The sequence below is a fragment of the Berghia stephanieae genome, chromosome 11 (genome assembly GCF_034508935.2).
Source record: "Berghia stephanieae isolate SIO BIC M18660-M18661 chromosome 11, UCSD_Bste_1.3, whole genome shotgun sequence".
Taxonomy (NCBI): domain Eukaryota; kingdom Metazoa; phylum Mollusca; class Gastropoda; order Nudibranchia; family Aeolidiidae; genus Berghia; species Berghia stephanieae.
In genome coordinates this window covers 44,206,033-44,233,532 of record NC_088370.1, presented here as the reverse complement: position 1 = coordinate 44,233,532, position 27,500 = coordinate 44,206,033, and the positions used below count along the sequence as shown (strand labels likewise).

General features: G+C 39.0%; 1 protein-coding gene and 1 long non-coding RNA gene across 2 annotated transcripts in view; both read right to left on the bottom strand.

The window, feature by feature from the left end:
• Positions 1-4,017: 4,017 nt before the first annotated feature.
• Positions 4,018-27,500, bottom strand: part of LOC144956444 (uncharacterized) — a 150,384-nt gene continuing 126,901 nt past the window's right edge. The window contains exon 3 of the long non-coding RNA XR_013641953.1: positions 4,018-4,065. This is a non-coding gene — a long non-coding RNA (uncharacterized LOC144956444). The remainder of the gene's footprint in view (positions 4,066-27,500) is intronic.
• The window catches only part of LOC144957103 (uncharacterized), a 14,161-nt gene continuing 11,609 nt past the window's right edge, over positions 24,949-27,500 (bottom strand). The window contains exon 6 of the mRNA XM_078888070.1: positions 24,949-25,119. The gene's annotated coding sequence lies outside the window, so the exon portion shown is untranslated. The remainder of the gene's footprint in view (positions 25,120-27,500) is intronic.

Below are 27,500 nucleotides of genomic sequence, written 5' to 3'. Positions count from 1 at the left end.
AACAATACACTTGACTGGTATCCGGGCAGGGCCTGGACAAAATCAAGTAATCTCATTCTAAGACAAAGACAGAAAGCAAGTTGGAAAACAGACATAAGGGGATAGAAGACACAGCAAGTACCTCCCTGCCCACTATGGGAGGTCAGGGTGTTTTTGATTCTCCAAATACGAGATGACAGGATACAGGTCTGCTCGGGTAGGTGATAATGGGGCCAGGGTGTACCTTGTACTGTCTCTTGTATAAATGAGAAGAACCCAAACTTGTCCAAGCTGACGAGCTGGGCATTGTTCTCGATACAAACTCGTTGAGCTGGATAGGGAAGAAACAAAGAAAAAAACTTGAGCTTTTATATAGCGCAATATCCACTAAACGTGCTCAAAGCGCTTTACAATGGCATCCCTGGACAACAGCAACACGTAGCATGTAGAACGAGACAGGAGGCCTGTTAGGCGATATTACAATATTTTTCGGACATAGACAACGCTGTCATTGGCCAGATACTCATTTTACATTTGAGTACGATGAGAGAATGTGAGTAACGACCCTTTTCCAAGGACTCAACTATGCGCCGAGGCAGGCAAGTACCCAGGACATTCCATTCCCAATGCGAGTGCCATACCACTACACCACATAGCTTCACAAAAAAACAAATAGAGTCAGTAAGGTTTGGTTTTGGTTTCAAGGCTAGTACAGACATGCCTATTGATACAATCCTTTCTTAGAATTACGGAGTTTTAGCTCCAATTTTAGATTTTCATGAGTATTACTTAAGTCATTCAAACGTGCTGAAAATGGAAATTGATGCCAGACGACAGAATGTCAAGGATTTTAAAATGTTATTTAATCTTTGCGAGAGTGAATTGATGATTTTTAAAAAGTTAACTCAGTAGGTAGAGCACTCGCTTCACTCGCAAAGGGACAGAGATCAATCCCAGGGAACAGTCGAGATCCCCCCCCCCCGCCGTCCACTCAGCAATGATTGGGTAGCTGGGTCTGTTAGATCTGGCGGAAAGTACTTTGCGGTAGACTAGCGTTCTATCCAAAGGGTAGCAAGCAATATTGTTATTATCCATTTCACGCTGTAGAAACCGGGATAAACTCCGGCTCCAAGCGTCGAATGGCTCCAAAGTCAGTTAAGAAACCATGCTGGTTAATACGTGAAAAACAAAGCTATAAATACATATTCATAATATCTATGTTAATGTCCGTTTGTGTAATGCTTAAGTCCTGTAGCTTGCATACCGTCATGAAATCTGTAGATAGTCTGGTTGGACGAGATGAACTTGTAACACTTGGAGCTCTTCCCGATCCAACCCTCGTCACAAACGCTACTGTTATCTGGTTGGAATAAACCAAACACAAATCATTCATGAACATAACAACTTTAAAAAATTGAACAAAATACCAAACACAGAATGTTTCTGGATCAAAACACTCTTTCAGCCAACAAAAACACACACAACCTCACCCCCATCCCAATGAAAACGTAAATACTGCATTGTTGATCTCATTTTGCCTGTAAAGTGAGTGTTCAACCAACTAAGCTATTGGGACCCCCTTAGGGTTGTGTGCTATCTCTACTACTTTTGACAAGATTGAAGCAGCAACTTTCACCCCATATGGGAAATTTGTCTCTACGGTCTCTTCCGAAAGAATATTGGAATAACCCAGGCGTCAGCAGCAGTGCAGCGCCGCAGATTAAGCTTGGGCGAGGTGATTTGTTCAAGGCCACATAGCGTAAAGGCCGGTGATCGAAATCGGTACCTTCGGGTTCGAAGCAAAGACCGTATCGCTGAACCACGCAACCCCGACGGCGAGAGAATTAAGTAACGACTTTTCCAAGGACTCAACAATTGCGCCGAGCGAGGCTAGAACCTAGGACCTTACGATCCGAAAGCGAGTGTCATACCACTCGACCACATAGCCGGACACGTTAGAATCACAGAGACAATTTGGAGATTCAAGCCACCCATAGTGTAATTCTGTCAGACAAAAACAAAACAAATATCATCCTATTCAACGCTCTCCTATCCAACAATAACAAAATCGTCATATTCCTTCGACGAAGCCAATTTGTTTTTCATTCTAGTTTCTTTTTACTTCCAAAATTTTTTAAAACGTTTATAGTCTAATACGGTTTAGTAAGAATTACTCATAAACATGGATGGCAAAAAGCAATAACAAAAAAACTGAGTGACCTCGAAGACAATTGATCTTTTGTATATAAATATAAATATAATATATTATATATATATATATATATATATATATATATATATATATATATATATATATATATAATATATATATATATATATATATACTAGTAAAAAGCCCGCAATTTCGCGGGGAAAGAACTATTTTCATTCGATATTGCCAGAATCATTTTTTGATTAGCTTGATTACGACTAGATGCACATTTTAATCGATGTGCTTGTCGTCGCTTCCATGCTTTATTCGGCATGATTTTAGTTTATAAGTCAGTAGATACCAATATCAATAAGTCGCAAGTCTTTACCACGCTTTACTTGGGAGTGCTTTGCACAACCTTCAATACTTCACAAATTAAAATGGCGCCGAGAATCAAAACAATGGTCAAATTAGGAAATTTTAAACTTTCACAAATCTATCAAGGTTTGTTCTAGAGTTTTTAAAACGCTTTTATATGATGACAAATTGAATGAATAAACGCCTTACAAAAGATCCTACGGTGACAATACAAATTGAATGAATACTGGGGAGCTTTCGGAATGTCTCCCTTTACTCTTTACTTATGTGAGGTCAAATGAAAATCTGAAGCGGACGCGATAAATATCAAGTCCCCGAATCTGTCTACTTTTGGTTTGTTCGGGCTAGAAGCTAGACAGAACCAACTGACAGTTTGCCGACAACGTTTAACGAAATATTTCCCAGGCCAATAATTATCACATCGATGGCATAAAAACGACAGTGATATCAGCAGTAATATTAGTTGATGTTGTTAATCGGTGAAACTTATTTAAAATTTCTGTAAATCCGAATACCGTCATGGGATCAAGTGAATTATATCACTATGAATTCTACGATTTGCTGAAAAATGCCAATCTGACAGTTCTTAGCAAACACACCCCCTTCCCCCCCCCCCCCCCCTTGCTCAGGAATTTCTCTACTTGATGGACACCCTCCCCCTCACCCTTTTTTTTCTTCCACGCCACCACATTCCAAAACACACACACACACACACACACACACACACACACACACATGTATAGATAATTTGCGCTTGTCTAAGGAGCTTATAACTTTGCCATCCGGAAGCATAACGGACCAACACACAAAACTGTGTGTATCCATGAACGTTTATAGTCTATAGATAGTATGCAGATGACGTCACTCATGCCTTTGTTATTGTTTTTGCCATCCGCGTTTGTGAGTTGTTCTCACTAAACTGTATTAACCAGACTATAAAAGTTCATGGTTACACAGAGTTTGTGTGTTGGTCCGTTATACTTCCGGATGGCAATGTTGTGAACTCCTTGGCCTAGCGCATTCTATCTATATCATTTTAAAGTAATCACAGTTTTCAAATGCAAGAGGTGCTTAATTAAAATGACATAATTATTAATTTGACCTCTCCACTCTGAGTTCCTGGTCGTGGGAAATCTATTAATAGTATTGCTATTCGCCGCATGCCATAAAAAAGGATTCCACGCTTCACCACTCTAAAGAAATACTTGTAAATTTTTCTCATTGTGACAAATTTGCATGTTTAATCATCTTATGATCAGTTTTTTATGCATGTATAAATAACAGGCAGCTACGCTTCTGGCTTTCAACTATTAAAATGTAACAACTGTTTATGTCTAGTGTGTACAAAGTGTACAATTTGCTGTGTCATTTTGATTCAGGGTGGCAATGTTAGTGAGTAGAGCACATGAATCTCGTGAAAAGTAAACCCCTAGACAAGCCTGTGGGGGGTGGGGGGGGGGGGAGTTCAGTGATCGTAATCACTACAGAATTCACTGTGTATAATATTGTTAATGTAAACCCTCCAAAATTTCACTCATCCCAGACCCTTCGTTTTTTATATATACCGTAAAGAATAAAAATCACAAAGTATGGGACTGTAATCGGTGAAAACAAATCGGCTTAAGGTCAATAACAATTCTAGTGTTCGAACCATTTATCATTAAAATCCAGAAGGTTGTGGAGACATCCACGTCAACGCGCGTGTGTCCGAGTTGTGGAACGGACTATAGGACCGAAGTTATTCACATTTGAAGGAGGGGGCGGGGATGTGTGTTTGAAAGGGGGGGGGGGGGGCAATAATTAATAAACGCCGAATGCGCTTTTGACGACATGACTTGCATATATTTATATTATATTATACATTATTTAAAATACACTTACATTATCATCACAACATCATTTGTAAATAACATTCATAATCAAAAAATTATAAAAAATTAAGCCCTTCCATAACACAAACAAAAGATTTTGGACTTTACCCCCCCCCCCCCTTCCGCCCCCGTCTTGACCGCGAGACGAAAGACTGCCCTAGGAGGAGGGTCGTATCGTAGCCATCGTTAACATAATTTAGCCTGGCAAGAGAGCCCTTTAGGACTGGCAGTTTGACGTCATTTTTTGGTTAGTGTCAGGCTATAACTTTGCGATGGCTACTGTCGTATGCAGCTTCATCCTCCCTGGCCGACGGCTCACCCGGAACTCTTAGTTACAAGGTCGTTCGTGATTCTACTTTCGTTTTCAGATATGGATATTGACTTCCGATTCCTAAGAATATAATTGTAATTTATGATATAAAATGGAAATAAAAATTCGATGGTCGCTTGATCTTATTGATGGCATAAAATATTATAGTGTGTGTGTGTGTGTGTGTGTGCGTGTGTATTTCTGTGTTTGGCTATGTATGTGTGTATGGGCGTGTGTTTGTATGTGCGTGTGTTTATGTGTGTGTGTGGATTTCTGTGTTTGGATATGTATGTGTGTATGGGCGTTTGTTTGAATGTGCGTGTGTTTATGTGTGTGTGTGTGTGTGTTTCTGTGTTTGGATATGTATGTGTGTATGGGCGTTTGTTTCTATGTGCGTGTGTTTATGTGTGTGTGTGTGTGTGTTTAGTTGTTAATCTCTCCTTACCGGCAAGTTTCAAAATGTCCCCCAAAACGTCACACCCACCCAACATAAAAATAGATGCTTTCTAACTCAAACAAAAAATCAACAAGTACATTCTATACATGGTATTGTTCATCAGAATGTGCTCTACAACTACAGCACAGTGTCATGTTTACACGGCTATAATAAACAAAATTTCTTTTAAATTTTATGACGTACCTAAGAAATCAGATGAGAAAGTTGTTGGTTGCATCGTAACGAATATGACGATTTTCCTGTAGTTGGTATGGAGAGGGTTAAATATATATTCTTAACAGGCTTACCCGCCATGTAGCAATAGTCCAGACCAGTGGATAACATGTAATATCCATGTTGTCTGATACCAAGATCGTGTAGCCCCGAACACATTGATGGCAGGTAGGGTAAGTCTGACAAATAAAATATAATATTATCTCTCTCACTCTCTCTCTATCTCTCTGTCTGAATCTCTCTATCTCTCTGTCTCTGTCTGTCTCTCTCTGTCTATATCTCTCACTGTGTCTCTGTCTCTCTCTCACTCTCTCTCTCTCTCTCTGTCTCTCTTTCTCTCTGTCTTCTGTCTCTATTCCTCTCTATCACTCTTTCTTTCTTTCTTTCTTTCTTTCTTTCTTTCTACTACTACTACTACTACTACTACTACTACTACTACTACTACTACTACTACTACTACTACTACTACTACTACTACTACTACTACTACTACTACTACTACTACTACTACTACTACTACTACTACTACTACTACTATACTACTACTACTACTACTACTACTACTACTACTACTACTACTACTACACTACTACTACTACTACTACTACTACTACTACTACTACTACTACTACTATACTACTACTACTACTACTACTACTACTACTACTACTACTACTACTACTACCACTACTACTACTACTACTACTACTACTACTACTACTACTACTACTACTACTACTTTTACTACAACAGACCATTGTCTTGGATACTGTAATATTTCGACGATGCCCCACATGACTGGCTGTTCAGACCCGGACACTTGAACGAACAGTCCGAACTGACTGTCGGTACCATATTGTCTAGGAGATCATGGAATTGCAGACAGTAACACTTTAAAAGTCTCACAGCAGAATATTCGTGGTTCTTTATCTAGGATATAAATGTGTATACAGATTCATGTTGTCAAACTGTCCACAGTAACATTTTATACGTTTTACAGTAATTGATTGTTTTTTCATCTAGGATATAAATGTGTATTACAGATTCATATCATAAACATGTCCACAGTAACACTTTATACGTCTTACAGTAATTGGTTGTCTTTTATCTGGGTATAAATGTGTATTACAGATTCATATCATAAACATGTCCACAGTAACACTTTATACAACTTACAGTAATTGGTAGTCCTTCATCTAGGATATAACAATTTCACTTTATTCGTCCCATAGGGGAAATTTTTCTGTAGGGCCTATTCCAAGGGAAAAGTAGAATAACCCAGTTGTCAGCCAAAGGCTACACAACGCAGCTGGTATTCGAACTCGGTCCCTTTCAGGTACGAATCAAAGACCTAACCACTGAGCCACGCTGCTGTAATGTATATCATATATTCAAATCACCAAATTATAGACAGTAACACTTTCAACGTCTCACATTTCAGTATAAGTTGTCCAGCAGTCTGTATATTATCGATAATCTTTGCTTAGAGCACGGTAATAATAATAATAATAATAATAATAATAATAATAATAATAATAATAATAAATAATAATAATGATAATAAAAATAATAATAATAATAATAATAATAATAATAATAATATAATAATAATAATGATGATGATGATGATGATGATGATGATGATGATGGTGATGATGATGATGATGATGATGATGATGATGATGATGGTGATGATGATGATGATGATGATGATGATGATGATGATGATGATGATGATGATGATGATGATGATAATAATAGGACGATAATGAAATATTGATAATAAAAACACCCTTCACATTACGAGACGATAGGGTTGGAACGATGATACCCCTTGTCTGTCGTCAATCCGCTGAACAGATGCGAGCAGCATCCCATTGGGTAAAGTCAATGGGTATATTATATGTGTGTGTGTGTCACTGCATGACATCATCAGTCGGAAGGTGAAACATTTGGATTTGCTTTCTTTTACATTTCCTGAAAGAATATGCTCCCAGGAGCTTTTTAATCTTTACTTGAAGTAAATTGGGTGATTTTTTTCATGAAGTTATGGTCAGATGTAAGGGAAAGGTATCCAGCAACTTTTCTCTAATTTCATACTTTTTCAAATATGACAGCCTGTAAAAAATATTTAGAAGTGAAATTAAGCTTTGATATTTCCCGAAGATGTACAAAAAGGGTTGATTTAATCATTTATGACAAGATATATATATATATATATATTATATATATATATTATATATATATATATTATATATATATATTATATATATATATATATTATATTATATATATATATATATATATATATATATATATATATATACATTTATGAGTGTTGGTAGGTACTTGTAGGTACGAAAGTGCTCGATAATGGGGGTTAGAGCTAATATATAATGTAAATTTTCACTCACATTTTTTTGCCGAGACGATTCGTTTCTGTGTTTTTTTACACTTCTTCAGTCGGCATAATCCATTTAGTAATGTCCGTAGAAAACTCCAAACTAAAGTTGTTTCGCCGTGTAGTGGTGATTAGTTTTGATGTGTATTGTGATGTGCTCTCATGTTTATATTATGAGTGTGTGTGTGTGTGTGTGTGTGTGTATGTGTGTGTGTGCGTGTAGGTGTGTTGTGTGTTGTGTGTACATGTGTATGTGATATTGTAGTGGAATGTGGTTGCGGCGGGGGGGGGGGGGGGGGGGGGGAGGGAAGAGGGGGAGGAGGGGTATAATTGGGTCGGGAGGGGGGGGGGAAAGGGGGGGGGGGGGAGGGTTATTTGGCCTTTTGCGTTTTGAGCTTGAATTTGTTAGAGTGTCTGCACATTGTCATCAGTTCAGATCTTTTGTTTAACGTGCTATTGTTTCTGTGGTTGTGTAGTAAAATCTCCAGTTTCTCTGTCAGGCCTGTGTCTGGAGTTTTCTACGGACATTACAAAATGGATTATGCCGACTGAAGAAGTGTAAAAAATACAGAAACGAGTCGTCTCGGCAAAAAAATGTGAGTGAAAATTTACATTATATTATATATATATATATATATATATATATATATATATATATATATTATATATAATATATATATATATATATATATATATATATATATATATATATATATACATGTTACAGTGAATGACATAATTAGTCGGATGATGAATCGGTTTGCACTGAGATATTGCCAAGTTTAGCTAGACAGTCAATTTTTTATCAAAATATGAGTTCTTGTCATAAATGATTAAATCAGCCCTTTTTGAACACCTTCGGGAAATATCATCGAAATAGTATGCCTATTTTCAAGCCATCGGGCAAGGACATTTTACGATATTTTACCCCACTCGAAGCATGTATCAATGAGCACCCGGTGGATTTTGTAAGAGTTCTAATGCAAACCGAGACTCTAGATAGAATGAGTGCTGTCTGGAATAGAATTTTAATTTTTTCTGGCCATTTGGAGGGAAGCGACTAGAACACTTGAGAGTCTCCTTAAAAGGAAGGGATGGCAATGGTTGGGGCATGTGTCGCAGACCTGATGATAAGGAAGGCTCTGCAATGGACACCCCAAGGAATGAGGAAGCGGTGCCGCCCCAAGGAGACTTGGGAACGTCCCGTAGAGAAGGACCTAAAACAGAGAGGTCTGTCGCCTGAGATGGCCCCAAGAATGGCTTATGACAGGACCAGGTGGAGATCGCCTCAGTCCCAGCAGGCCCGGGGAGGATTTCATGAGTGAGTGAGTGAATGAGTGAGTGAGTGAGTGAGTGAGTGAGTAACTCGAAAACGTCGATATTGGGAAAGCCTGGAGAGAATATTGGACAAATACCAATCATGCCCCAGGGAGGTGGGGTAATCAAAGACCCAACAGAACTAATTCCAGGCTTCAGGAAGGCAGATCAAAAGCAGTGGGTTGCATCAAACCGACTACTGACAGGCCACAGTCCTGCTGCAAACATGTATCGGTGGGGTCTGAGGGAGTCAGCCGACTGACCACACTCTCAAGGAACGCCAGAGAGAGCAGACCACATAAACCTGCACTGTCATGTGGCGTGATTGGCGGGAGGTTTCGAGGCTGTTTTTAGCTGCTGTGAAGAATCTAAAGTATGTCTGGAGACGCCCAGTGTGTAGATGTCGCCATAGGATTCTATTAAAACTGGTGAGAAGGAATGGGTCGTGTATTATGAATTTATGGAAGTCATCCCTCAAAGCATTAGGAGGTTCTCCCGGCTTCTATAGCGTGAAACAGACAATAGTAATTGCTTGCTACCGTTTTGATGGAACGCTAGGCTATCGCAAAGTATTGTCCATTAGATCTAACACCCATTCCCCCCAATTCCTGGAAATGCTGAATTGTTAATGACCAGACCCGTGTTATATTTTTCTATTTGATGTCAAAGCATCACGAGTTCTTCATCTTCCTCCAGACAACTTACCGCACAGTATTGAGAGCAGAGAGTTTCTGTCATGGACGTGACCGAGTAGGTAGAAATGATATCTGTACCATATGTCGTGTTATCTGGCCTCTTATAGCACCCATCTGTCAAAGAATATCATAGCATTTTAGTTGTTATGGACATATACATCGAGTTACGCTAGGAAAGAGTTGCTCCCCTTTGTTATTAGGTAGTTAGTTTTAGTTACAGCTTAATTAGTTATTATTCGTTAAGGCCATTGTTTAAAATATTATTTGTGCTTAAAAATATTAGAGTGGCATGCCCTAGAGAAGGACGTAATGTTTATTCATTACTTTCCACATTTAAGCGATGTATTATATCAAATTATAATGTTATAGCGATATATTTATGACGAGTGGTTTACCAAAACTCCCTATTTCCCATTTTGAGGTATTGGGGATTATTTCCCCTAAAATCTCTCATTCGGTCTGTTATTTTATCATATTTAAACGTGCAAGTCACAAAAATCTAAGGGAATTCTAGTGTTCCAATTGGTGCTTTAAATATAATTTACATTTCATTCAATTTATCTCATGGATGGACAATCTCAAAATGTAGAAAAATGGTCTTAAGGAGTTTTGACCAGAAAAACTCTCAAAATCGGGACGTGGAGAAGAAAAATACAAGAAAATAACCATCCCCAAAAATCAGGTGCCTGCTCCTTAATTTCTTAATGATATTTTCAAAAAGAAAATGGGAACAACTCAACTGTCTTCGTCCTTGTCCTCTCGTGTTTAATGTATGTGTTGTTTGATGCAAGTGATGGTTCAATGTAAGTGTTGTTTGATGCAAGCGTGTGTTCAATGTAATTGTTGTTTGATGCAAGCGTGTGTTCAATGTAAGTGTTGTTTGATGCAAGTGATGGTTCAATGTAAGTGTTGTTTGATGCAAGCGTGTGTTAAATGTAATTGTTGTTTGATGCAAGCGTGTGTTGAATGTAAGTGTTGTTTGATGCAAGTGATGGTTCACAGAGTAAAACGCGTGTTTTACCATTGTAAAGAAGATACGAATTAAAATTGTGCCAACTATTGGGAGCCTCTGTTGTGTAATGGTGGTACGTCTGACCGGTAATCAGAAGGTCGGAGGTTCGATCCCCAGACGAGGTCGTCTTACTTTTGGGATGTTTTTTTTTTCTTGTATCTCTTTGTCTTTCCTGCAACGTGTACACCTGTCTTACACGCTTGTTCAGACCTCTATCTCACGCAGGTACCTGTTCCTTAATTTTTATATTTAATTGTAATAACTCACCTACAGGTCTGACCTTGTACACACTTCCAATGTAGTCTTGACCTCCACAAAAGTAATCCTCGTCATCCAGGCATGGCACGTCACACAGTGTGTTGTCCACGGATACGGTTGTGTAATGAGTTAAACTGTCAGAAAACAGACAGACACACCCGTCCCCTCCAATCAAGACATAGAAAATGGCTGACAACTCAAAGCACAGCCTGGAAAATGGGAAGGATTGATGATGATGGCTTATGGGTCCTTTTTCAGCTTTTTTGTGTATAGTGCAAATCTACTAAACGTGTCCATAGCGCTTTACAAGGGGTCTCTGACCAACAGCAATAAGTAACGTTTACAACGAGACATGAAGCCTGTTAGGCGATCTTACATTTTTTTCCCGACAGAGACAACCAGATACTCGTTTTACATCTGAGTACGGTGAGAGAATGTGAGTAAAGAGCATTTTCCAAGAGATTCAATTATGCGCCGAGCGAGGCTCGAACCCATGACCGTCCGATCCGAAAGCGATTGTCATACCACAAGACCACATAGCCGTATTTGTATGGCTTAAGTCGCATGTAACAACTTTAGATTATCCCAGCGCCAGTAAAATTGAAGAAAATGGGATGGTGAAAAAATATAGATTTGCAATTGAAGCCCGGAAGAAAAAGCAAGACAAAGAGGAATGGTTCAAATAGAGAACATATGTAGATTCCGAAAGCACGCTATCTGTGTATTTAGTTTGAGACCACCTAAAGTCAAATCTAGACACAAGCACGCACGGGTTCCCATTCAAAGGAACACACTCACATGTGTACAAACCAGTAATACAGTCATTCATACAGCACAACAATACATAACAAGAGAGATGATTAACACACTCACATGTGTACAAACCAGTAAATCATTCATTCATACAGCACAACAATACATAACAAGAGAGGTGATTAACACACTCACATGTGTACAAACCAGTAAAACAGTCGTTCATAACAAGAGAGATGATTAACAAGGGGAAAATAATATCATTTCCCAAAACTAATGCTTGGCTGTCTCCCTGCCAACCAATGACCTCGGCGACGGACCACTTCAAAAGCGTTTTTAGTACGGTTATTTGGGGAGGGTGGTTGGGGGGGGGGGGTAGTGGTTTGTGCATTTAAGACCAAAATCTGCATTTAAAATGTTCCGATAGGCTTACCACATGCATCGATACCGAAACCCATCGGTGACGAGTGACGGTGTCACAGCCATCGTTTGTTGATTGATGAAGCTTCCTGTTGCAATGTCCCATTTGTAGAAGTTGGTCCCGTTGATGTCGGTGCTTTGGAAGGACTTACAGCCCTGGTAGGTCTTGATGGCTGGAAAACAATGTAATATATATATATATATATATATATATATATATATATATATATATATATATATATATATATAATAATGTTAGATGGCTATGGCGTTATGGGGTGAAATCGGAAAGAAATAATAATAACAACACATAATAATAATAATAATAATAATAATAATAATAATAATAAATAATAATAAATATAATATAATAATAATAATATAATAATTAATATAATAATAAATAATATAATATATTAATATAAATAATAATAATAATGATGATGATGATGATGATGATGATGATGATGATGATGATGATGATGATGATGATGATGATGATGATGATACTAATGATAATAATAATAATAATAATAATAATAATAATAATAATAATATATAATAATAATAATAATAATAAATAAAATAATAATAATAATATATAATAATAATAATAATAATAATAATAATATAATAATAATAATCATAAAAATAATATAATATATATACTACTACTACTACTACTACTATACTACTAATATATATATGCTATATATAATAATACTACTATACTATATAATAATAATAATAATAATAATAATATAATAATAATAATAATAATAATAATAATAATAATATATATAATAATAATTATGAAATAACTGCAAACAACATTAATATATATTAATATTAAAATATTGATAATAAAAACTATAAGTAATAAATGCTACTATACTACTCCACTACTTACTATACCATACTACTACACATTCTCACTATAATACATATTAATATAAATAATATATAAATATAAATATATAATAATAATGTAAAATATGAATAATAATATAAAAATAATAATAATAATAATAAAATAATATAATATAATATAATAAAATAGAATAATAATATAATAATATATAATATATAATATATAATAATAATAATATAAATAATAATAATATATAATAATTAATCTTAGCTTTCTCGACTCAAAGATCTTTTTAAAAAATGGCGATAGGAGGAGAATCACTACGTATATTGGATCGCGCACCGTCTGTACTTCCTTCAAGCGTTGGTCGATTTTGTTTACTTTTCCTCCAGAGGAACCGCTGAAACATTTACACAAAAGTCATATCAAAGTGATACTGAGCTGCTAGAAACTGATAGAATCTGCTAGAAACTGCTATAATTTGATAGAAACTGAAAGAAACTGATAGAAACTGATAGAATCTACTAGAAACTGATAGAATCTGATAGAAACTGATAGAATCTGATAGAATCTGATGGAAACTGATAGAATCTGATAGAATCTGATTGAAACTGATAGAATCTGATAGAATCTGATAGAAACTGATAGAATCTGATAGAATCTGATAGAAATGAGAGAATCTGATAGAATCTGATAGAAACTTATAGAATCTGATAGAATCTGAAAGTAACTGATAGAATCTGATAGAATCTGATAGAAACTGATAGAATCTGATAGAAACTGATATAATCTGATATAAACTGATAGAATCTGATAGAAACTGATAGAATCTACTAGAAACTGATAGAATTTGATAGAAACTGATAGAATCTGATAGAATCTGATAGAAACTGATAGAATCTGATAAAAACTGATAGAATCTGATAGAATCTGATAGAATCTGATAGACACTGATAGAATCTGATAGAAACTGATAGAATCTGATAGAATCTGATAGAAACTGATAGAATCTGATAGAATCTGATAGAAACTGATAGAATCTGATAGAAACTGATAGAATCTGATAGACACTGATAGAATCTGATAGAAACTGATATAATGTGATAGAAACTGATAGAATCTGATAGAATCTGATAGAATCTGATAGAAACTGATAGAATCTGATAAAACTGATAGAATCTGATGGAATCTGATAGGAACCGATGAATCTGATAGAATCTGATAGAATCTGATAGAATCTGATAGAATCTGATAGAAAATGATAGAATCTGATAAAAAACTGATAGAATCTGATAGAATCTGATAGAATCTGATAGAATCTGATGGAAACTGATAGAATCTGATAGAAACTGATGGAATCTGATAGAAACTGATAGAATCTGATAGAATCTGATAGAATCTGATAGACACTGATAAATCTGATAGAAACTGATAAAATCTGATAGAAACTGATGGAATCTGATCAGAATCTGATAGAATCTGATAAATCTGATAGAAATGATAGAACTGATAGAATCTGATAGAATCTGATAGAAACTGATAGAAACTGATAGAATCTGATAGAATCTGATAGAAACTGATAGAATCTGATAGAATCTGATAGAATCTGATAGAATTACTGATAAGACGTAATTACAACAAAACGACAATGGAAAAACCAGCTTAAATTCAACAACAAAAAAACAGACAAAAGTGATAATTAAAACCAAGCAGCGTTATACAACCGCCAATAACAAAAATTAGATACTTAAATAATAAAGAAATTATATTTGCGTAATATCCATACGTGCAAATGCTTTACAAGTGTACATAGCTAACAGCAATCACTACATGTAGGACGAAATGACGCTGTTAGCGAAATACATTATTTTAAGAGACAACGCTGTTCAGCCTTTCACACATAGTAGTGAAAGAATGTGAGTAAAGAGCCTGTTAAGCTCAACTTAGCCGGATGCCAAGACATTCGTCAAGCGAGTGTCATACACTAGATTAACAGCAACATTACATCAGGCAGATGGCAATGAGATGTGACACTGTTGTCAAAGTAATTTTTGAGTTGTCAACAATGGACGCGGGCTTAAAATAGCATTTACAGGTCTCTGGAAATAATATACTTAGAAATTTGGCCAGAAAACTCATTCTTCAAATATCGATCGATTTAAATGACACTCATCTTGGCAAAAACTCTCAAACTTGGGACATAAAGAAGACTTCACGAAGTCCCAGGTTTGAGAGTTTTTGCCAAGATGAGAGTCATTTAAATCGATCAGTATTTGAAGGACGAGTTTTCTGGCCAAATTTTTAAGTATATTATTTCCAGATCACTGCTGTCTGCATGGATTGCACGTACTGATTAACGCTTTGAATGGGTGATTTTTACTGGCTGGAGATGGGTTTGATCCTGACACGTTTTGTGTTTGGTATTTTGTTCTTTTTCATATCTGTTCCATTCATTTTTGTTCAGTTTCAATTTTTTGAATATTTACACACCATTATCGGACTGTGGTAAAGTGAATGGAAAAGAAGTGATATGACATCATTGCAGTGTTAGGAATAAATGTAAGACTATCCAATGGCTTAGCTACGATTTCAGCCGTTTATGAAGATAAGATGAGAAGAAGTTTATTAATCAAAAAGAGGAAATTACATTGTTTTTTACATGGCTCAAGGTAAAAGATAAAGTTATTTTATAGCAGTGTAGATGGTTATACAACATTATAACAATGTATGAAATTGATGGCATTTAGTACCGTAGACAAAATTCAGATCATTCATTCTCACATTCGCACTTTTATTTACGATCTTATCTATTAATTAAAGATGTCAGGAATGATAACGGTATTTATAGATAAAGAAGCGTTTGAAATCCGACAATATCGTATACAGATTTCTCATTCTGGTTCACGATGGGTAAAATAAAGGAAAAAGTTAAGAGAAAGTCTCCACCGGCGTGGGTGTTCTCCATATCACGTGACAGTGAATGACGTAATCAGTGGGATGGTGAAAAGGTTTGAACTGAGATATTGCCACGTTTAGTTAGAAGCTCAATGTTTTATCAAAAATGAGTTCTTGTCATAAATGATTAAATCAACCCTTTTTGTACATCTTCGGGAATTATCAAAAGCTTAATTTCACTTCTAAATATTTTTTACGGCTAGGCAAGTTGAAAAAGTATGAAATTTGAGAAAAGTTGCTGGATACCTTTCCCATACATCTGACCATAAATTCATGAAGAATCCCCCAATTTACGTCGAATAAAGATTTAAATGCTATGGGAAGCACATTCTTTCAGAAAATGCAAAAAATGCAAATCCAAAATGTTCACCTTCCGACTGAACATGTCATGGACTAACACAATATATGGAAAGGACATAATATATGGGTGGTTAAAATGCTCTACAAGCACATCGGGAATCGTCCCGGTAAAATATTACTAAAACATTCCAATTGAAGGCGGTTCGAATCCAATGATTAACGAAATGGAATAAGTTTAATCCTCTCCTTACCAGCCATTTTCAGAATTTTCCCCAAACTTCACACCCACCCAACACAAAACACACATTTATTACTCAAACAGAAAAGCAACAAGCACATTCTATACATAATATTGTTCGGCAATATGAGCTCTAATACAGAATATCAAGTTTTTATAGATATAGCAAAAAGAAATGAAATCTGGATGAGAGAAGTGATTGTTGCATCGTGACGAAATAGATAGTTCGAAGATTACGTCACTCAGGTCTTTGTTTTTGTTTTTCGCCATCCACCTTTATGAGTAATGCTCACAGAACTGTTTTAACCCGACTATAAACGTTCATGGATACACGCAGTTTTGTGTGTTGGTCCGTCATACTTCCGGATGGCAATGTTATGAGCTTCTTAGTCAAGCGCATACTATCTATAGGTGATTAGGACAGGGTAAATATGCAAGAAAAGTCAAGTCGAAGAGAAAGAATAAAGAATGTCGCGAGATTTTATAGATAGTATGCGCTTGGCTAAGTAACTCATAACATTGCCATCCGGAAGTATAACGAACCAACACACAAAACTATGTGTAATCTTAAACGCTTATAGTCTGGTTAATACAGTTCAGTGAGAATCACTCACAAACGCGGATGGCAAAATACAAAAACAAAGGCTTGAGTGACGTCATCTTCGTTCTATCTACAGGGTAGAAACGATGACGTCACGTTTACGCGGGAGACAGTGAACGAACATAACATGAAGATTACTCACAACAGCTCGATCGAGACACAGTGATATCATAAGAAAACTATCACAACAACAACACAACAAACCCATGACAACGATCAGTGAGATGAAATCTTCCCCACAATATGAATCCGTCGTGTGTTCATACAATGAGATTTGATCATTCCCAGTCTCAGTGTATAGATAGTATGCGCTTGGCCAAGAAACTCACAACATTGCCATCCGGAAGTATAGCGGACCAACACACAAATCTGTGTGCAATCATGAACTTTTATAGGCAGATTAATACAGTTTAGTGAGAATTACTCATAAACGCGGATGGCAAAAAACAATAACAAACACCCGAGTGACGTCAACTTCGAACTATCGATAAGAATGATTTGCTATCACCTTCTTTGTTTACTTTTAATGGTAATACACATCTTTCTGCCGTACGGAAATCAAATCCAGCCAGTTGTTTGATGCAGCATTTCATCATTTTATTTAAAATGTAAATGTTGCTGCTCGAAGCTCGAAGAAATAAATACTTTGAAATTGAATGGAAGCTTCAATTTTATTACAAGAACAGATCAAATGAATGTTTCCGGTTTCCCCTTTATCAACAAAACACGAAGAATGAAACACCACAGATGAATGATGTTGTTTTTTGTTTTTAAGGGTTTTACAGGGCTTGCAACGCATTTAGGTTATATCAGCGCCAGTAAAAAGGAGGAAAATGGGATTGTAAAAAGTTCTAGAATTACAATTAAACCACCCAAGAAAAAGTAAGACATAGGGGAACTGGGAACAAATAGGGATCAGGTGTAGATTCCAAGAGCACACTATCAATGTACTTAGTTTGAAATCACCTATAAGTCTCCTCCGGACACAAGCACAAAATCCAACAAAGAGAAATACACTCAAATGCATACATTATATATTCAAAATAACAAATATAATAATGCATAACAGAGAGATGATTTACAAGGGAAAAAATATCATCTCCCAAAACAATAACTATGCATTTGACTGTTTCCCTCACAGCTAGAACTCCGGCCAGGGCCAGGACAAAACCAAGTAATCTCATTCCAAGACAAAGACAGAAAACAAGTTGGAAAACAGATAAGAGGGGATAGAAGACACAGCAAGTACCTCCCTGCCCGCTGTGGGCACCCAGACAGATGAATGAGATAATGTGGTAGTGGCGTAGTTAAGATGAATAAACAAAACATTGGTTGGCAGGAAATAGTATGCTCCTTTGTCAGGAAGCACGAATTAAAATATTACTCATTATTATTATTATTCATTTTATCTATATGTACCGATATGTTGGAAGTGTTTTTTTTTTCCAAATAGGATAGAAAAAACAAAACAAACAAACAAAAAAAAAAAAAAAAAAAAAAAAAAAAACAACAACAACAACGTAGATATTATATCCATTTTGGTGGGAGAATAATCTGTGCACATTTTGATGTGTAGTGTAGTAACCTGGTGCAATCAAAGAGATTATTTGCAGGTCTGATAACCCAATACAGTATGGGCTCATTGTTGTAATGGAAATCTAAAAACAAATTTAAAATGACCCAAAATATTGTTCATTACAAAAATGTTATACTAGGCCCATAATGCGTTCGGATGTCAGACCTGTATATATGTACCCGTCGGGTGAAATCAATAGAATGAGAAATGGTTGTGAAGCGTCATGGAGTGTTAGTCACACAAAGTATGATACACGTTTGTGTCTGTGTGGTCGTGTGGCATGACACTCGCCTTCGGATTAAAAGGTCCAGGATTCGAACTTCTCTCGGAGCGGCGCATGGATGAGTCCTTGGAAAAGGTTCCTCAGTCACATTCTCTCACCGTACTCAGGTGTAAAATGAGTACCTAGCTGTTAACAACTTTGTTTATGTCGGAGAGAATGTAATATCGCCTAATAGGCTTCATGTCTCGTCCTCCGTGTTTAGTGTTACTTATTGCTTGGGAACCCTTGTAAATCGCTCTGAGCACTTTTAGTGGATATTGCGTTATAGCAGAGCTATAGTTTTTGTGAGGTTTTTGAAAATAGCAAATTGATCCCCCCCCCCCCCCCCCCAGGTTTTGTGTACAATATCCACTGACCTTTGACACCTGTGGGTGAAGACTGTACCACAGGAGGCCGTGTGGTTGCCAGGGGTGACGTAGGAACACACCAAATTGCTGACAGAACAGTCTACATCAACGGGCGGACAGCTTGGATTCTCTGTGTCTGGTTAGATAGAACATAATAGGAGTCAATAGTCTGATGTCACGTCCGCCCAGCAACCAACACACTATCTATAGATAGTATGCCCTTGGCTAAGAAGCTCACAACATTGCCATCCGGAAGTATAACGGACCAACACACAAACCTGTGTGTATCCATGAACGTTTATAGTCGGGTTAATACAGTTCAGTGAGCATTACTCATAAACGCGGATGGCAAAAAACAATAACAAAGACCCGAGTGACGTCAACTTCATTCTATCTATACAGAGAAATGTTTCTTCATATCAATGGGGATGGTTTTTATTAATCTTTCCATGTGCTCCAGGTCATTGGTCACATTGCACAGTGTGCTCAAACAGACTTACACATAGTGAAAAGTGTTCACAGTTTGAGAAATATCCAACGTCACAGTTTGATTCAATAGTCTGATGTCACGTCCGCCCAGCAACCAGCAGCTTTGTTCTAAACAAAGAAAATTGGTACTTTTTATTCTTCATGCTGGCTAGAACTTTTTCACATGTCATTTGAGCAGAATGTATAAAAGTCAAAACATGGTCAGACTTATGTTTTTCTCATTTGGATACACTTTTATGCTTGTCGGAGAAGTGTTTCATAAGGGCGGTGATGGAGACAATGGCGTCCGCCATTGTTCCGATAGTTTAGAACCAGTTACTTTGCGTCATTACAAGGGACGTGACGTCACGACTGTTGAGCCCTATTGAAGTCACCTGTTTATTATTGTTGTTTTAGAAGCCATTTTTGTGAGTCGTTCTCACTACATTTTAATAATCAGACAATAAACGTCTAAGATTTACACGTCGTGTGGCCCTGGCGTCTCGTGGCATGACACTCGCTTTCGGATTGGACGGTCCCGGGTTCGAGCCTCGCTCGGCGCATAGTTGGACCCTTGGAAAATGCTCTTTAGTAACATTCTCTCGCCGTACTCAGGTGTATAATGAGTACCTGTCCGCTAACAGCGTTGTATATGTCGAAAAAATTGTAGTATCGCTTAATAGGCGTCATGTCTTGTTCTATGTCTATGTCTCGTACTCTTTGGCTTTCTGGTCAAAAACTAGAGGTGCCTAAATGAGTCAATAAAATGGAGAGAAAGATAAGGTGAGTAAATGGGACTCATATATAGATAGTTCGAAGATGACGTCACTCATGTGTTTGTTGTTGTTTTTTGCCATTCGCGTTTATTAGTAATGCTCACTGAGCTGTATTAACCTGACTATAAACGTTCATGGATACACACAGTTTTGTGTGTTGGTCCCTTATACTTCCGGATGGCAATGTTATGAGCTTCTTAGCCAAGCGCATATTATCTATAAGGAAACAACACAACACAACGTTTAATCTCAGGAGACAAACAATAAAAGACAAAAATCAAAACACACAAAAACAAAAACACATCCCTTGTCTCCTGACGAATGCCAAAAGGCCGAGACGTTCTTTGTTCCACGGCTATATGATCCAGTGGTAGGACACTCGCCTTTCGACTGGAAGGTCCAGGGTTTGAGTCATGAGTGGCGCACTGTTGAGTCGTTGAAAAATGCTCTTTAATCCCATTCTCTCGCGTTATTCATGTGAAAAAGAAGTAGGTACCTACCAGGCATGTTGTCGTTGTCTCTGTCGGAAAAATCATTGCAATATCGCCTATTGGGCATCATGTCTCAACCTACAACCTACAAGTTAAGTGTTGCTGTTGGCTAAGGTTTTGCGCACGTTGATTGGGTATTGTGTTTTAAATACAATTTTGGTGAGACCAAGTTCTCTATTCGACCAATGGCTTCTTATCCACTCGACGAGACATCACCAAACTATGCATGTGCGGCTATCTGCTCAAATGGTATGGCACTCGCTTTCGAACCGGCGCATAGTTGAGTCCTTGGAAAAGGCTCTTTACTCACATTCTCTCACCGTGCTTAGGTGTTGGTGAGCACCTGGCCGTTAACAGCGTATATTTCTTTCTTGATTTGTCTGGCACCTTTCATACACACTTGTTCAGTTCTTTATCTTACACCGGCGCCTGTTCCTTAATTTCTTAATTTGATATTTTCAAAGAATGTCTTTAAAATTTCAAAATGAGTTTTATATAGCGCAATATCCACTAAACATGCTCAAAGCGCTTTACAGAGGTACTGGCCAACAGTAACATTTAACATTTAGAACTGGAGATACGCCTTTTAAGCGATATTACATTTTTTTTCTGACAGAGACAACGCTGTTGCGGCCAGGTACTCATTTTACACCTGAGTACGGTGAGAAAATGTGAATAAAGAGCCCTCTCCAAGGACCCAACTATGGACCGAGCGAGGCTCGAACCCAGGACCTTCCGTTCCGAAAGCGAGTGTCATACCGCTAGACCACATCGCCGAGAATTACTCTTCAAGACTTACATTGACAAGAGGGCCAATCCCCGCCTTCCCAACTTCCGTTCGATTTCAAGCAGGTCTGGACGGCAACACCTACGCTATCCGTGACGTTGTTGATGACGCAGGGATCGTTTGCGCATGCCCAGTGGATGGTTTTCATGGAACGAACGGGGGAAATGTCGATGGTCACCACGAAGGACAACGTGCTGGGATGGTCAGGCAATGGGCACCAGTCGTCTTCTGGCGTGGTGGTGGTGGTGGCGGTGGTGTTGGTGGTGGTGTTGGTGGCGGTGATGTTGGCGGTGGTGGCGGAGGTGGTGGTGGTGGAGATTGTTGATGTCTCTTAGAATACAATAACACAATAAACAAAGCGTTATGCGCATTTAAGATAAGTAATAAGCATACTTACCGTCTGATGTGGATTTTACCTCTTTCCTTACCAACTACTTTTAGAATTTTCCCAAAAAATTTACACCCATCGAAAACAAAATATGTTTTTCTTACTCAAACAGAAAAGCAACAAATACATTCTATGCACAACATTGATCAGCAAAACGGGCTCTACAACACAGTGTCACGTTTTTATAACTATAATAATTTTTTTTTTACATTGTGCAATTTACAAAAGAAATCTGAATGATAAAAGTGCTGGTTGGATCGTAACGAATGTGATGATTTTCCTGTGCTTGGTAAGGAGACGGTTAACACATAATGATCTCAACTAGTTTATTTAATGAACAATGTGGTTGCTGTGGTTGTGGTTGTGGTTGTGGTTGTGGTTGTGGTGGTGATGGTTGTGGTTGGTTGTGGTGGTGGTTGTGGTTGTTGTGGTTGTGGTTGTGGTGGTGGTGGTTGTGGTGGTGGTTGTGGTTGTTGTGGTGGTGGATGTGGTTGTGGTGGTGGTGGTTGTGGTGGTGGTTGTGGTGGTGGTGGTGGTGGTAGTTGTGGTTGTGGTGGTGGTGGTGGTTGTGGTGGTGGTTGTGGTGGTGGTTGTGGTGGTACTTGTGGTGTTAGTTGTGGTGGTGGTGGTTGTGGGGGTGGTTGTGGTTGTGGTGGTGGTGGTGTTGGTTGTGGTGTTGGTTGTGGTTGTGGTGGTGGTGGTTGTGGTGTTGGTTGTGGTGGTGGTGGTTGTGGTGTTGGTTGTGGTGGTGGTTGTGGTTGTGGTGGTGGTGGTTGTGGTGTTGGTTGTGGTGGTGGTGGTTGTGGTGTTGGTTGTGGTGGTGGTTGTGGTGGTTGTGGTGTTGGTTGTTGGTGGTTGTGTGTGGTGTGGTGTGTGGTTGTGGTTGGTGGTTGTGTGTGGTGGTTGGTTGTGTGGTGGTTGTGGTGGTTGTGGTGGTGGTGGTGGTGGTGTGGTGGTGGTGGTGGTTGTGGTGGTGGTTGTGGGTGTTGGTTGTGGTGGTGGTGGTTGTGTGGTTTGTGGTGTGTGGTTTGTGGTGGTGGTTGTGGTGTTGGTTGGTGGTTGTGGTGTTGGTGGTTGGTGGTTGTGGTGGTGGTTGTGGTGGTGGTGTGGTTGTGGTGGTGGTTGTGGTGTGGTGGTGGTTGTGGTGTGTGGTGTGGTGGTGGTGGTTGTGGTGGTGTGGTTGTGGTGGTGTGGTTGTGGTGTGGTTGTGGTTGGTGGTGTGGTTGTGTGTGTGGTGGTGGTGGTGGTTGTGTGGTTGTGTGTGTGGTTTGGTGGTGGTGGTGTGTGTTGGTGGTGGGTTGGTGTGTTGTGGTGTGTGGTGGTTGTGGTGTGTGGTGGTGTGGTGGTTGTGGTGGTGGTGGTGGTGGTGTGTTGTGGTGGTTGTGTGGTGTGTGGTGTTTGGTTGTGGTGTGGGTTGTGGTGTGTGGTGGTGGGTGGTGGTGGTGTGTGGTTGTGGTGGTGTGGTTGGGTGGGTGGTGGTGGTGTGGTGTGTGGTTGTGGTGGTGGTGGTTGTTGTTGTGGTGGTTGTGTGGGTTGGTTGGTTGTGTGGGTGGTGGTGGTGTGGTTTGTGGTGGTGGTGGTGGTTGTGGTGGTTGTGGTTGTGGTGGTGGTGGTGGTTGTGGTTGTGGTGGTTGTGGTGTTTGTGGTTGTGGAGGTGGTGGTGGTTGTTGTGGTGGTTGTGATGGTTGTGTTGGTTGTCGTGGTGGTTGTGGTTGTGGTGGTGGTGGTTGTGGTGGTTGTGGTGGTGGTTGTGGTTGTGGTGGTTGTGGTGGTTGTGGTGGTGTTGGTTGTGGTGTGGTTGTGGTTGGTGGTGGTTGGTGGTTGTGGTGTTGGTTGTGGTGGTGGTGGTTGTGGTGTGTGGTGGTTGTGGTTGTGGTGGTGTGGTGGTTGTGGTGGTGGTGGTGTGTGGTGGTTGGTTGTGGTGGTGGTGGTTGTGGTGTTGGTTGTGGGTGTGGTGGTTGTTGGTTGTGGAGTTGGTTGTGTGGTGGGTTGTGGTGTGGTTGTGGTGTGGTGGTTGTGGTGTGGTTGGTTGTGGTGGTGGTGTTGGTGGTTGTGTGTGGTGGTGTGTTGTGGTGGTGGTTGTGGTGTGTGGTTGTGGTGGTGGGTGGTGTTGGTTGGTGGTGTGGTTGTGGTTGTGGTGGTTGGGTGGTTGTGGTGTTGGTGTGGTGGTGGTGGTTGGGTGTTGGTTGTGGTGTGGTTGTGGTTGTGGTGGTGGTGGTGGTGTGTGGGGTGGTTGTGGTGTGGTGTGTGTGGTTTGGTGTGGTTGTGGTGGTGTGGTGTTGTGGTGTTGTGGTTGTGGTGTTGTTGTGGTTTGGGTTGTGGTTGTGGTTGTGGTGGTGGTTGTGGTTTGGTGGTGGTGGTGGTTGTGGTGGTGGTGGTTGTGGTGGTGGTGGTTGTGGTGGTGGTGGTTGTGGTGGTGTTGGTTGTGGTGTTGGTTGTGGTTCATTGTATTTTATTTGTTTTCCACGTTTATTTGTGTATTGTTGTGCTGACGAAAGGTTTGTACCCGAAACGTCCATTGTCTGTTTTGTTCCCATACGAAGCCTTTCCATTTTAACTCTTACGTTAGTATTTTACGACCACCGGCTTCAGGCAGCCCTTACCGTTTTCTATATTACATGATATAATCAAAACGGACACAGTACCTTTTGGAAGAAGACACAAGTTTCTGAATGGGAATTTGGAATAGCTACACAACAGAGGATAGAGTTTGACGTCCCCTTGTAACCAACTGTTGGGGTGTCCGACGGACACACAGGCAGACACACTGGAAGATGTCGCGTGACTGGCATTCACAAACGACCCATCTCCCCAGAGGTACGCTTGCGATTTCATTGAAAACAAAAAACAAAACAAAACAAAGTAATAAACAAAAGTCATGAGCTTTTTTTTTTATTGATGTGTACACATGTGTATTGATAGTTCAAAGATGACGTCACTCATGTCTTTGTTTTTATTTTTTGCCATCCGCGTTTATGAGTAATGCTCACTGTGTTAACCAGACTATAAAAGTTCATGGATACACACAGTTTTGTGTGTTGATCCGTTATACTTCCGGATGGCAATGTTATGAGCTTCTCAGCCAAGGGCTTACTATCTATTGAAGATGACGACAGACAAAGCAAGAAAAAAAAATACAAGAAAAAACCCCACCAAAACCCCACCAGAAACCCACCAAAACCCCACCAAAAACCCACCAAAAACCCACCAAAACCCACCAAAAACCCACCAAAAACCCACCAAAAACCCACCAAAAACCCCACCAAAAACTCACCAAAAACCCACCAAAACCACCAAAAACCCACCAAAAACCCACCAAAAAACCCACCAAAAACCCACCAAAACGCCACAAAAACCCACACAAACCCACACCAAAAACCGACCAAAACCCCAACGAAAACCCACCAAAAACCCACTAAAAGCCCACCAAAACGCCACCAAAACCACCAAAACCCACCAAAAACCACCAAAAACCCACAAAAACCCCACCAAAAACCCACCGAAAACCCACCAAAAACCCACCAAAAACCCACCAAAAACCCACCAAAAACCACCAAAAACCCACCAAAAACTCACCAAAAACCCACCAAAAACCCACCAAAAACCCACCAAAACCCACCAAAAACCCACCAAAAACCCACCAAAACGCCACCAAAAACCCACCAAAAACCCACCAAAAACCCACCAAAAACCCACCAAAACCCACCAAAAACCCACCAAAAACCCACCAAAAACTCACCAAAAACCCACCAAAAACTCAGTCTACCTCGACTAGGGATCGATGAAAAGGGAGCGATCTATATTCATGTTTTCTTCCATCCGAGTCATCAATCAACTGATTTGCTGCTGTCCAACGATTGGACATTTCTGAACAAATGTAAACACGCCGATTTGTTTACGAAAGTTGTAAACATACCCATGTGTCAAGCTGAACACAATGACCAATCGTGATGTTAGATAGTTCAATATCTGTGAACACTTTTCACTAAGTGGGTCACTTTGAGCACATTTTGAAATATGACCAATGACCTCGAGCACATGGAAATTTAATATAGATCATGCCCATTGTAATGGTAGCACGTCTGACTGGTAATCAGAGGGTCTGAGGTTCGATCCCCAGTCGAGGTCGACTGATTTTTTGGGATGTTTTTTTTATTGTATATTTCTTTCTTGCTTTGTCTGGCACATTTCATACACACTTGTTCATTTACACAAGTTACATATCTTACACCGGTGCCTGTTCCTGAATTTTTTTCAGTTTATGTAAAACACATAACACACAACACACAAGTCTCTGTGTAACTTTAAATGTTCATAGTCGTCTGATTGACAGCAGTTAGTGAGAACTACTCATAAAAATAGCTGGCTGAAAACAGTAACAATTAGGTGAATGACGTCAACTTTGTTATAGATAGTATGCGCTTGGCTAAAAAGCTCACAACATTGCCATCCGGAAGTAGACGTACCAACGCACAAAACTCTGTGTGACCTTGAACGTTTATATTCTGGTTAATACAGCTTAGTGAGAATAACTCATAAAAGCCGATGGTAAAAAACAGTAACAAAGACCTGAGTGACGTGAACTTCGTTCTATTTATAAACGTTCGAGGTTAAACATAGTTTTATGTGTTAGTCTTTTATATTTCCGGATGGCAATGTTGTGAGTTTCATATCCAAGCGCACAGCATCTATTAACCTTCAAGGTTACACATAATATAGTTTTGTGTGTTGGTCCTTTACATCTCCGGATGTCAATGTTGTGAGTTTCTTAGCCAAGCGCAGCATATATAGATAGAAGATGAACGTTGAGCTCAATTTTATCCATCGCACGGTGTCTTTTGGTGCCTTCTTCATTTGTCGCGTCCGTTACAGCGCCGCCATGACAAGATAGAAGGAAGCAATTTTATCACAACTGACACAGCTATGTGGCCTAGTGGTATGACACTCGCTTTCGGATCGGAAGGTCCTGGGTTCGAGCCTGGCTCATCGCATAGTCAGTCCTTGAAAAAGGCTCTTTACTCACATTCTCTCACCGTACTCAGGTGTAAAATGAGTACCTAACAGCGTTGTTTCTGTCGGAATAAAAACTGTAATATCGCCTAATAGGCGTCATGTCTCATTTTGCATGTTACGTGTTTCTGTTGGTCTGGAACCCCTTGTAAAGTGCTTTGAGCACGTTTAGTGGAAATTGCGCTATAAAAAA